At 37.1% G+C, this 12,535-nt stretch overlaps 1 long non-coding RNA gene across 4 annotated transcripts; it reads right to left on the bottom strand.

Moving 5' to 3' along the window:
* Positions 1-2,721: 2,721 nt before the first annotated feature.
* LOC125497025 (uncharacterized) lies at positions 2,722-4,476 on the bottom strand. 4 transcript variants are annotated; one of them, XR_007273540.2, is made up of 3 exons: positions 4,025-4,476; positions 3,459-3,581; positions 2,722-2,888 (listed from the first exon to the last, which is right to left on the bottom strand). It is a non-coding gene; the product is annotated as an uncharacterized LOC125497025 (long non-coding RNA). The 4 variants fall into 4 exon arrangements; XR_008969091.1 differs by having other exon boundaries at positions 3,459-3,568; XR_007273538.2 differs by having other exon boundaries at positions 2,722-3,581.
* Between the last annotated feature and the right edge of the window lie 8,059 nt (positions 4,477-12,535).

Raw genomic sequence — 12,535 nt, 5'->3', positions numbered from 1 at the left:
TCAAAATAGTTTTCTTTTGCCACCCAACAGACAAGGGTGTCAGCACAGTCTTGGTCAATTGTTGTCCTATGGTATTTTACTATCCAATTCATGGCATGGGGAGGAAGGGTGAGGGTTAAGTCTTTAAGGTCTCATTTTTCCTCTATTATAATGCTCTCAAGCTTTCTCTCATTTTCACTATGGGACAAAAGGGCCCGCTACCAAATCTCTTAATGGAACAAAGTGGGTCTCACCCTTTCCTATGCACCAACCCAAAAACTTAACAAATATGTCCCACCCTTTCCCCAGATCTTTCCATGTATGGCAGCCAGATTTAAAAGGTTCGAGATCCCTTCCCCTAAAGTATTTCTGATAGATAGCCTAGGTGGTCAGATTATCCATAGAGTTCATTTTCCAGTAGAGTTTGCTAGGGCAATCCTATTTGAGATATTAATTTTCCTAATCCCTAGCCCACCAGTATCCTTAGGTCCACAAATCTTATCCCAGTTAATGAGAGCTAATTTATGTTCCCCTTTATGTTTCCTGCAATAGAAATTTCTTACAATGGAGTCAATGGATTTCATGATGAACTTGGGGAGGGAAATGCAGTTCATAGAATAGGCAGAAATGACATTCAAGGTCGAAGTGATGAGGGTTGTTCTCCTAGCCTTGGAAAGGAATTTTGTTTTCCAACTGGCTAACTTGCTCAGGTTCTCCCTAATAATATGACTCAATTGATTTTTGGTTGGTCTTTTATCAGTGAAGGGAAATCCTAGATAAATACCCAGGTCAAGTTTTGAAGGGATATTCATCCTAGTAGCCAGGACGGAACTAATCCTTGGATCAATATGCCTAGAGAAGTAAACTGAGCTTTTTTGAGGATTCATTTTCAAGTCAGACTTTTTGTGGAATTCTCCTAAGGTTTGGATTATGGCATCAGCAAAGCTAACGTTTGCCTCCCCAAATAATAGGATGTCATCCGCAAACATAAGGTGGTATATATGGATCCTATTTCTATGAAAGGCAAAGGGGGTCCACCCAGATCTAGCCATAGTCTCATTTATCATATGAGTCAGATGTTCCATACACATGATGAATATGTAGGACGAGAAGGGGTTTCTGTAACAGTCTGCACTTCTGAGCTGCTAGCTAATCACACTTAATATTCATAAGTCTCAACTAACACTTAATAACCTCGAATTATATTCAGTTGCAGCGGAAACATAACCTATAAAACGATCCTGGACCTGTGGGTCAGGGCCCACAATAGATTATCTTCACTAGTAGAATTATTGCTTATTGTTGCGGTAGTATTGCTGCGGTTTTACCCATACGCAGCAATATATCACGTTTAAAGAAAAGATAAAATATAAAATAACCATATTGCTGCGGTTCTCGACAGAAACCGCAGCAATATTGTTTGAACGGAAAAAAGTTTGAAAAAAAAGTTGACATTTGACCAGACATATTGCTGCGGTTTTTCAGAAAAACCGCAGCAATGTATTAGACAAATAATATTTTAATATATTGCTGCGGTTCTTTTCAGAAAACCGCAGCAATATATCTAAAAAAACCCTATATATAAGTTAGGGGGGCGCCTCTCTCCCTCTCAAATCTCCCTCTCAAACGTGTAAACCCTAAAAAAAATATTGCCAGCCCCTCTCTCTCATTTCTCCCTATCTCTCGTGGAAATCTGCTTACGTGAAGAACTCCGGTCGTTATCCCTCTCTCTCACTCCCGGAAATCTCCCTATCTCTCTCTTCCTTTTCGTTTCAACAGCCTTCATCGGCCGTTTGTTCCACCAACCTTCTAACCGTTCGTTCGTCGGTCGGCTCTTAATCCCTTCGCTCCTTGCAACTTCCGTCGGCCTTAATCTGAACCAATTCTTTTCTCCTGAAACACGAAACCCATAATCCTTTCGTTCCTTGCAAGTTTCGTCGGCCATCGTCTATCTCGTCGAAATCGGAGGCGGTTTAATCCCGACCCACTACGTCGGCCATTCGTTCTTTTCATCGAAATCGGAGGCGGCGTTCACTTAACGAGAAGGAAGAGGCGTGTGACCCTTCCGACCAGATTCTTTAGTGTTTCCTTTTTTTTTTCGTTCTTTTCGTTTTTACGTTTTGTAGATCTGTAAAATTTATGTTTTAGGATTTTTTTTATTTTGAGTTTTTATTTTAGGATTTTTTTTAGATCTGTAAATTTTATTTTGTTTTTGTATTTATCGTTTGTTATTTTTTTGATTCATTTTTAGATCTGTATAACTGTTACTTTTTTTTACTTTTTGTTAGATTTGTAATGATATTTTTTTTGTAACTAATCATTTAGTTATATTTACCAATATCAGGCTCATTCGCATTATATTTGGGGGTTGAGTATGGTTTAACTCTTTCAAATTTAATTATGAAATGCAAAAAAAAAAAAAATAACACTTACCTGTGTATTGCTGCGGTTTTAGGTAGAAACCGCAACAATATGTGTATTTTTTATTATTACATACAGCATATTGCTGCGGTTTTTCTCAGAAACCGCAGCAATATGGTGTACTATTATGATATTAGATACTAATATTGTTGCGGTTTTTCCCAAAAACCACAGCAATATGTTCAAATATTGCTGCGGTTTAAAACCGCAACAATATATTAAATACCTATTGTTGCCCCCTTAATTGCTGCGCGCCCAAAACTGCAGCAATATGCCACTTTTTGACCGTAGCAATAAGCATTTATTCTACTAGTGCTTCAAAATCAATAACATATTATTAATATCTTACTCGATTCCTAAAATAATATAATATTTTATTAATAAAGAACTTCAATACTTCTAATTAAAAATTCCGAATCATTAATCTATTTACTACTCAACGATCAAAATTCTCGCTTTGATCCACTCTGAGCTTCCGATTCAAGAACCTGCAATTATAGAAGAGAAATACAAAACAAACAAAACGAAAATGAGCGAAAAGCTCAATAAGTTTACTTCAGCCCGTCAAAACGATTTTGGTTCGCAAACATTTTTCATATAAGAAACAAACTTGGTTATTGTTCAGAAAATAATTCATCTTTTAAATATATCGCTAGCATAGCTTAATCACGTAACAGAAATCGTTGGCAAGTACAAGCTTCTAACATAACATAACATAATATTCGACCTTTTCTAGTCTTCACTCATATATGAATAATTTCCCCTCCACTTGTACCTTCCTCACTATTCATCTCGGTTCATAAACTAAGCCAGCTAAAACAATTTCAAAATCATTTCCTAATTATCGACCCAAATCATACTATAAGAACATAGTTATTTCCGAACAATTCCAAGAGCTGAACAAAGGGATACTTTTATAACAATCCAATAGCAATTCACAACTAACTCATAGAGATGCATCTATAACCATGGCCATGACTATAAACGATATATAATATCAAAAATATAATATAACACATACGGTATATAAATACATTTTTGCTGAACATAAATGTTACCTCATCTGCAACCCAATTCTCTATTAACAAACCTCCAATATTTCGACATTTCATCACCAACTATAGCTCAACTCCGCAAATTATCTCTATAGCCATATTCCACCAACGACCTCAAAACAATAACTACAATCATTAACCATTCTCACAACAATTTAGATCAACAAATTGAATCACTCATACTTTTTAAGCTCTTCCCTGACCTACTATATAACCCATATATATACAACCCATGCCACAAATCTAATTCACATCATTAATCTTATATGATAGCTTTAATTAACTCAATTCATAGGTATATGACTTCTTCTTAAAATATGATATACTAACTTAACTTAAGAAAAATCAGAACTTTGAATTAGAAAGCTTTAAAACAAATATATATCTCACTATATTAAATAAGGAATAATAATATAATTTTTAACTTCAAAAAGCTCACATCAAAATTTATTCTTGCAAATCCATGACAAGTTGAACTATACAAGTAAAAATCATTTAACTATTAATATCATACAAATTAGATTGAAATCGATGAAATAAGATTCACAGCTTAAACCCAGACTTTATACCTTGCTAAGAGATCGGAATTGGCAGAACTCAACAACAATAACAACATACAGCAACAGTGGCAGTGTCGGAGCACCAACAGCAGAACAACAAACCACGACAACAGCACCGGAAAAGCAGATAAGAGAGAAAATGCTGCACAAAGGTGGTGATTCGAGCCACCAATAGCGACGGTGCAAACGCACCACAGTAGCTCGCCGACGGAAGACCACAAGACGGTCACCGGACCGAGTTCAACTCAAAACCAATAAATCAGTTAAGCAATTCGTGAGAGAGAAAGGAAGTTTTGGGATTTACCCCTAAACAACTTGTTTGAATGAATCCTTTTTCCTCCTTCAGGAAAATTACTCATCTCCAATTAAAAGTTGAAGACTTTGAAACAGATTGAACTTGAAATCTTTCGTGGCTAATTCAATAAAAGACACGAAGAAGATGAGAGTGATGTGGTGTGACTTTGAGGAGATGACACGAGTGAGGGAGATATAATGAGTGAATGTGATTTTCTTTTTCCTTCTTTTTAAAACTTAGAATTACTTAGTCAACATCTTATTTTACTAAAATTCACACTAACATAAATGTATTTAAATTAATAATTCTCAACAAATTTTTCATTGATATTAAAGCTTAATTAAACTAATAAACATAATTAATTTATTTAAAATGTGCTTAAAAATATGGACTATTACAGTTTCCTTGCCTAATACCCCCAGAAAGGTGAAAGGGTTCAGTTGGCTGACCATTCATAATTATAAAAGAGGAAACAAAGGAGACGTAAATCATGATTAAGCTACAAGTATGCTTATCCAGGTTATGGCTAATCAGCATGTCATGAATAAAATCTTATTCAAGTCTATCATAAGCCTTTTCTAGGTCAATCTTGAGGGCCATCCACCCCCTCTTTCCTTTTCCGCCCCTCATGGAATGGATGATCTCAGAAGCTACTATGTAATTATTTTCAGTCCCCCTCCAAGGAAGGAAGCTGCTCTAGTTTGGGGAGATCATTCCATTTAGTGAGGGTCTGAGCCTCAGAATCAAGACCTTGGTGATGAGGTGTCTGATTGGTCTGAATTGTTTAATACTCCTGGGATCTTCCACTTTTGGTATCAGGCTAATAAGGGTTCTGTTAATCTCACGGGGGACAGAGCAAACTCTGAAGATTTCTATTACAAAACTAAGAACATCCTGCCCAACCTCCTCCTAGTGTTTCTGGAAAAACATAGGGTCGAATCCATCAATTCTAGGGGCTTTAAGTGGCCCATGCTAAACACAACCTTTCTAACCTCCCACATTGAAGGCATTTTAATTAGGTTCAGGTGTCCCATTGGTTTTTCTTATTGGATTGGAAGTTCTCGATGGTGAATAGGTTTATAAATTGGTCCTTGATATGAGCAATAAGGTCATCCTTATCCACTATTTCCATCCCTATTTCAGTATTAAGGGCCCTAATTTTGTTTCTATTTCTTTTAATTAGGACTAGATGATGGAAGAACTTAGAATTTCTTCCCCCCATTCAGCCATCGTCCCTCCCTTGACCTAGTTTTCCATTAAAGCTCCTCCTGGTCCAAAGTGTTATTCAACTCTCCAGAAAGAGAGGACTCCAAGCCCCAGAGGTATTCATTACTAGGTTTATTTTCAAGAGCCTTCTGGAGACCATTTAATCGAGCAATAAGCCTCTTCTTTTCATGGCAGATATTTTCAGAAAAAACGCTTACCCAAGACGTAATGATTTTGGAGAGGAAGGATAGCTTTTGTGGTAATGTGGTTGGGAGTTTTTCCAATTATCAATAATCATGGTTTTGAAGGAAGGTTCATGCACTCTAGTAGAATAAATGCTTATTGCTACAGTTTTACCGATACGCAACAATATATCATGTAAAAAGAAAAGAAAAAATAGAAAATAACCATATTGCTACGGTTTCTGCCAAAAACCGCAGTAATATTGTTGTCAACGGATATTTTTGAAAATTTCCGACCCCATAGAAGGATATATTGCTGCGGTTCTACGAAGAAACCGCAATAATATATGTTGCTCTCATTTTCCTAACAAACACGCACGCGAGTTTCTTTTTTTTCCTTAGGCTTTCAATTTTCTCGACCCTCTCACACACACTCTCTCTCTCCTCTCACACTCTAGTCTCACAATCCGGCGAAAGGAGTTTGTTTCAGGCGAAAGGGTTTTTTTTCCGGCGAGATGGCAATGTTTTTCTGACGAGGTCTGCTTCGAATTTCAAGCGAAAGGAGTTTCGAGTTTTCGGTGAAAGAAGTTTCGAATCTCCTCTGCTTTTCCCCCGTTTTCCTCCACTGGTGCCACTCCTTTACCTCCGGCGCTTTTCCTCCGAATTTTCGGCATTTTTTCTCCGAATTTCTGGTGTGCGTTTGTCATATTAGGTTAGTTTTTTGTAAACTTTTCCTAATTAATTGTGTTTTAATGAAAATTTTAGCTTAAATTGTAGTTTAAAATGCTTAGTATAAAGTATATATATATGATTAGTTATAAGATTTGAGTATTAAAAATTAATTTTGTGATTATTTTGCTTATGTTTTTATATGCCCAAAAATTTTATACGGGATTATTTATGCTGAAGTTCTTGTGATATTTTTGCAATTCTTTATTTCAACTGATATGCAATGCGTTTATATTGGTAGCTTCACCAAAGGGAGGGGAAAGAAAATCTAAGGAATGCGGTTTGATACTTGTTGTTTGGTGATAACTTTAAATCGCTTGAATGGGATTATTGTTTGGTGATGACTTGGAATCGCTTGAATGCGATTGTTTTTATGTACATCATATTGCCTAGATACCCGTTCAAGACTTACTCATTAGGAGTAAGTCTTGAATAGTCCTTGTTTAGGGACTGTTCTTAAACGTCACATCTCACTTAGGTGGTGAATGTGTGTTGAGTCTTGATTCTAATTGAAATACGGTTAGTCACTTCCCTGATTTGTTTTTCGGATACATATAAGGTAAACAATTATCTTTATCGTGTACTTGGAGAACTGAAGGGAAGTTCTTACTTAGAATCGAAGATGATACATATATTCATTAGGGGGATTGGACGTTTAAGGATGGGTTTAGTTGGAGTGATAAGGACCCATTGGAAGCAAGCATTGAATATTAGTTTGTTGTGTTATGTTTATGTGAATTTTTTAATTGATAATAATTTTTTATCTATGTATATGTGGGGGTTTCTAGAAATGGATCGAAGTTGGATGTATGGAAAGCGAAATACGTTGGAGTTCGTAAAAGGCGTAAATGAATTTTGTAAACGTGCTGTAGAACATCAACAACTTACTTGCGAGGCTGAGATTTATTGTCCATGTATTGATTGCTACAATGTGAATATGATTTCTGATATTAGGACCATAAGGGATCATATTATTCATCGTGGTTTTAGGGTTGAGTATTATGTTTAGTTGTGGCATGGTGAGAAAGGAAATATACTTAGGATAGGGTTCGTGTTGATGTTGACACTAGTAACTCATTAGAGAAAGGAAATTCTGCGTTGAACCCATCAAGCCCAGGTGATTTTCCATGACCAAGAGAGAAGAAAGAATCTCGAATTTCCTCACTTGAGAAGGGACGAAGGAGGGTTTCACAATCAGTTGGAGAAACGGTTGGAAGATTAAGTTCACGGAGCACAAGATCAATACTATCATTAGAAATGGCCGTAGATGATGTAGACGTTAACAAGGACTTGAAATGTGAATGAATAAGTTCATGTACGTCCTGAGGCGAGCTTACCCAAATACCCTCCGAGTTGCGCAACCTATGAAAAATATTTTTCTGGCGACGTTGGCGAAGACGACTGAATAAATTTTTTGAAGGCAAATCCCCTATCTGAAGGTAGTTGTTTTTAATCTGTTGCCGCCAATAAGAGAAAGCCAAAGTAGCTTCCGAGTGTAACGTACAATGCTGTCGATTATAAGCCCTTCCATGATCTATTGTTGTAATCCTATTACCTTGAAATTGCAATTGATCAAAAATATTCTTCCAATTCACACCCCAAAATAGTTTTTTGTCAAAACACCAGACCTTTAATAGTTGACGTAGCATAAATAATCGTCGGGAAAGAACATAAGCCGCAGAACTGATTATAGAAATACGCCAAATATTTTGCACAAAACCTTTTACCTCAGGATGATGCAAACACCAATTTTTCACCTGATAAGGCCGCCGGGCTTGGCGATTGGGTGATAATAATTGTAGAAGTATCGGCCCATGGTCAGAGTGAATAATTGGCAAGTTGCGAATATGAGCTTCCGGAAATTCAGTTAGCCAATCCGAGGAAGCATATCCACGGTCCAAGCATTCCATAATAAGTTCATCGGAATCCCTATTGTTTGTCCATGTGAACTTCGGCCCTGAAAATGGGATATCATGTAACAGGTTCCACCCCCAAGTCCTCCGCCATCGAAATATCTGTGACTATTTTTGATATCTCTTTTCAAACCAGCCTGTATGCACATATTGAAGCTGTCTTTGGCATCCCATTCCTCATATTTCTTTTTCCTTCGTTTCCTTTTTATGGTATCAAGAGAACCTGCAAAAAGAAAAAAAATTCCAAAGATTTGCTTCTATCAAGGGCAGCTTCACGACATCTTTTACCCCCAAATCCCTTAGTTGCACAGGCAAACCCATAACAATCTCCCTATGTGGCTGCGTAGCTGAATTCTCAGAATTATTATCCTCCTCAAATTCGGAAGATGTGAAATTCATTTGTAAGTGAGAAGTTGGAGAGTAAATATCATCTGAGTGCATATGTCCAGGAGTTTCTTCATTATGAGCCTGCAAAAGGGGGTTAAAAACATCTGCAAATAAAGGAGGTGAGATACGAAATCTATTATTTATAAGATTCGAGATAGAACGAAGCTCCAGAGGAGATTGGTGGGTGCGGTCAGTCTCTTCATCAAGTTGGCTTATCTGTAGATTTTGTAAGTTTCTTTCCATCCAGTTACTAGGACCAGCTTCCGTCGGCCTTGGTGCTTGTAAACCCCATTCTTGCGCTACAAGACTAGCTAAGCTACCACTTTCAGGTCTGATTATACTTTTCGAGGGTGGTGAGGGTTGAGATCTCTCTCTATTAAGTGGCCCAAACGGAACACATAACCCATTAAAAATCCGAAGAGAGCCTTGGGCCCAATTGGTTTCACTAAGGCGTTGTAATAGGTTTAATCGAGTGCTTTGATGGTCCATGTTCTGAACGTCAGGAGCGGCAGGAGGTAAATGCTCGGCATTTTGAGTGGGAGGAGGTGGGGGATGATTTATAGGCGGTAGGTTTAGGTCGAAATCTGGCGAGGATGGTTGTGTATGGGGAATAAACGAGGCACAAGTGTCGGAGGATAAACCGTAGCGACAACCAGGGGATAAACGCACTCTTTGTGTATGTGGTAAATTTTGTGGAGATTGATGATGATATGAGGGTAAGTCTGGGGAATAGTTGGCGTAGGTTTGGAGATTTTCGTCGAAGAGATAATTATAGGAGTTCGGGTTACGTGGTGAAGGAAGCTCAGTAGATGTGTCATGAAATTCCTCCGAGGAGGAATTCGAGTTCGTTTGATGAGGGACATATAGGTGGGGGAATAAGTATGGGTCTTGGCTTGGGGGATACATATGTGGATGTATTCGTAGAAGATTGACTCTAGGATTTCGATGAATAAAACGGTCAATTAAACCACGAATCATATTAGTATATAAGGGTAGATTTTCTTGAGTTTGGAGGACTAGCATGCCATTATCTTCAAACACTTGAATGCGGCGGTGAATTAGGCGATGTGCCTCATAAGCAGACAATGGACAACGTCCAGTATTATGCCCAACGCAACCACATTCTTTACAAAATTTAAAAACTCCCTCATATCTAAAATAGATCCAAACAACCTTACCACCATGCATGGGAAGAAAACATCCAGGAATTAAGGGCTTTGAGATATCAATAACTAACCTTGCTCTTAGAAAGGGTTGGTGGGGTAAACCTGAATTTTCGTCGTTGATTTCCTCAACCAGACCAACGTGATTCAGTATTCGAACCATCCATTCGGTATTCAGAAAATCCCAAGGCAAGTCTTGAATACGGACCCATATTCGCGCCATGTTGAAGTTAACCGCAGTCGGAATATGGTCTTCTGTACTAGGGCGAATGCTGATAATTTTCCCGTCAATACAGGTAGTATTCAGTGTGAGGAGGGCCTCTCTATCCAGCAAACTATAACATTCAAAAACAAAATAAGGTCCCATACGTTGCACGCGAATCGGCTCACGAGTATCCCAATGGTTGTTGATTATGTTGGATACAAAACTGATATTAGGTGGAGAATGGTCGAAAAACATGCCTTCAACAGCATGGGACCAATTTACAAAAGATATGAGATGGGTGCTAGGGGGATGATGTATTAATATACCCATACGGTGAGTCAGCGGTCTTTGAGGATGTCTTAAATTGGAAGGGTTTGGTGGGGAATTTTGGTGTGGATGTTGAGAATTCATTGCAAATGATAGGAAAGTGGTTGGTGAGAGGAAATGGTTAATTGAAAGGATGTGAATGGGATAAAAAACACAAAGCAGTAAAGGAAGAAGTACTTAATGTCGAAGTATGCCGTGGATTTGATCTCGGATGAAAAATCTGGAAAGTAGTTGCATGAAAGCCAGCTGTTGAACAAAAGGAATTACAGTCGTGTTACAGCTTTGTTGCAGGAATCGAAGCAGATTATTGGTGGATGAAGAGGTGAAGACGGCTGAGCAGTATTGTCGGCTACTAAGATTTTTCTCTCAGAGAGAGGTTTCTTTCCCTAGGTTTAGGGTTTTTTTCTTCAAGTCTTATGGTCATTTTTTATTTTCGTGGGAGTTAATTATGGGTTAGGCGTGCCATTGATTGTTATCATGGTTAGAAAAATACCCAAATGCTTATACTGTCTACCAATAATGATTATGCATAGTATTTTGTGGTTTATTCAAGGACTAATTTTTAGTTGAGAATTAATGGGTACTCTACATATCTCTATCGAGCGCAAGTAATAAGATTACTTATCTTTACAACTCCTAAATTTTGTTGTTAACTCTTCGGTGATCTTTGCCTTCTTACCTAATCTTGTCACATTTAATCTTCGAAGTTTTCTAAGCATATGTACTTTAAAGTTGATTTCGAGCTCAACAATTATCCTCAAGAAAGTTATTCTAGAATGCAGGATTTATACTCTGGTCATATCATACTCACATTTTAAATAAGTCTTTCTCATCTTGCATGTTTTCGGATTTACGCCATTAATGATTCATGTTGCATACTTTAAAGTTGTGTGTTTTCTTAATTAATTTATGTTCATACATCAGGACGAGTAGTAGTAGAGTCTGGTTATAAGGCTTGGGATGGTCTGAAGCCTATTTCTATTGTTGGATCTACTGGTTCTATTGGTACTCAGGTAAACCTTATACGACTAGATGTGAAAGTTGTACAATACTGAATTAAGGTGAAACAAAACATGTATATTTTCCTCATATCTCTTAGTATAGTTTCTTTGATTAACTTAAACATCTTTGTAACTCTGAAAGTTGTTTGTTTTCTTCTACCTCCTAACTTAAGGATGGACATGGATACTCAATTTTCTTTTTTGTATCCTTTGGTTCTGTAGTAGAAACTCTTTTTCCCCATGTAAGACTATGGTCTGAACTTCTCTTGTAGGTTTTGCTGACTCTTATTCATCTTGCAATGGTCATGGAATACGTTGTAGATGGAGAGCTCTTTGAATGAATATGTAATGCCAGTAGATTTAGGGAGGATGAGGTATTAAACCTTCTTTCTTGGTAGATGTTTCAGAAGATCTTTTTTAAAAATTTCAATACATTATAAGCAAGTATAAATGTATATAACTTGGATGACAATATTCAAATATTGGAATGTTAGTTTCTCTTACTATCATTATAGTAACAACTATATGTGTACTATTTGTTGTTACTTTATTTTGAATAGCCTCACAGACAATCGAGTTTCTTAGATATGATATTGTGATATATGGATATCTGCACATGTTCAAATGGTCTTCTTGCAATTGGAATTTTCTTCTGGTGCCACTTTTTCAATGTAAGAGATGAAAACTGATCTAATCTTAAACCTAATAAACCTTTTTGGTATGTACAGTGTTATGGTTTGTAGGTAGCTTTGGAGGACATTGATGGGTTATCATGTCAATATATGAATTCTCGTATATGTGTCCATAGCATGCACATTGAATCTCAGAAGCAACAAGATTTAACGACAATTTAACATTGACTTTTTGATAAAGGCCATGTTTTAATGATTAGCATAACAAGAAACTCTATAACTGTTGAACCCTAGTTTTGATAATGACAAAGAAACAAAGGAACAAACTAAGTAGTGAACTAATGAATTATTTAAGTGTATGGTGTTTAAGGTATCAATGCAAGGAACGGGAGAATACGAAGTCAATGAAGAAGTCAAGAGAGGATTTCAAAGGCTAAGTAAAGAAGTTTCTATGTTGATACTGGAGCAAGCATTGGATCA

The sequence above is a fragment of the Beta vulgaris genome, chromosome 4 (genome assembly GCF_026745355.1).
Source record: "Beta vulgaris subsp. vulgaris cultivar EL10 chromosome 4, EL10.2, whole genome shotgun sequence".
In the NCBI taxonomy this organism is placed as follows: Eukaryota; Viridiplantae; Streptophyta; class Magnoliopsida; order Caryophyllales; family Amaranthaceae; genus Beta; species Beta vulgaris.
This window is presented reverse-complemented; position numbering and strand designations above follow the sequence as displayed.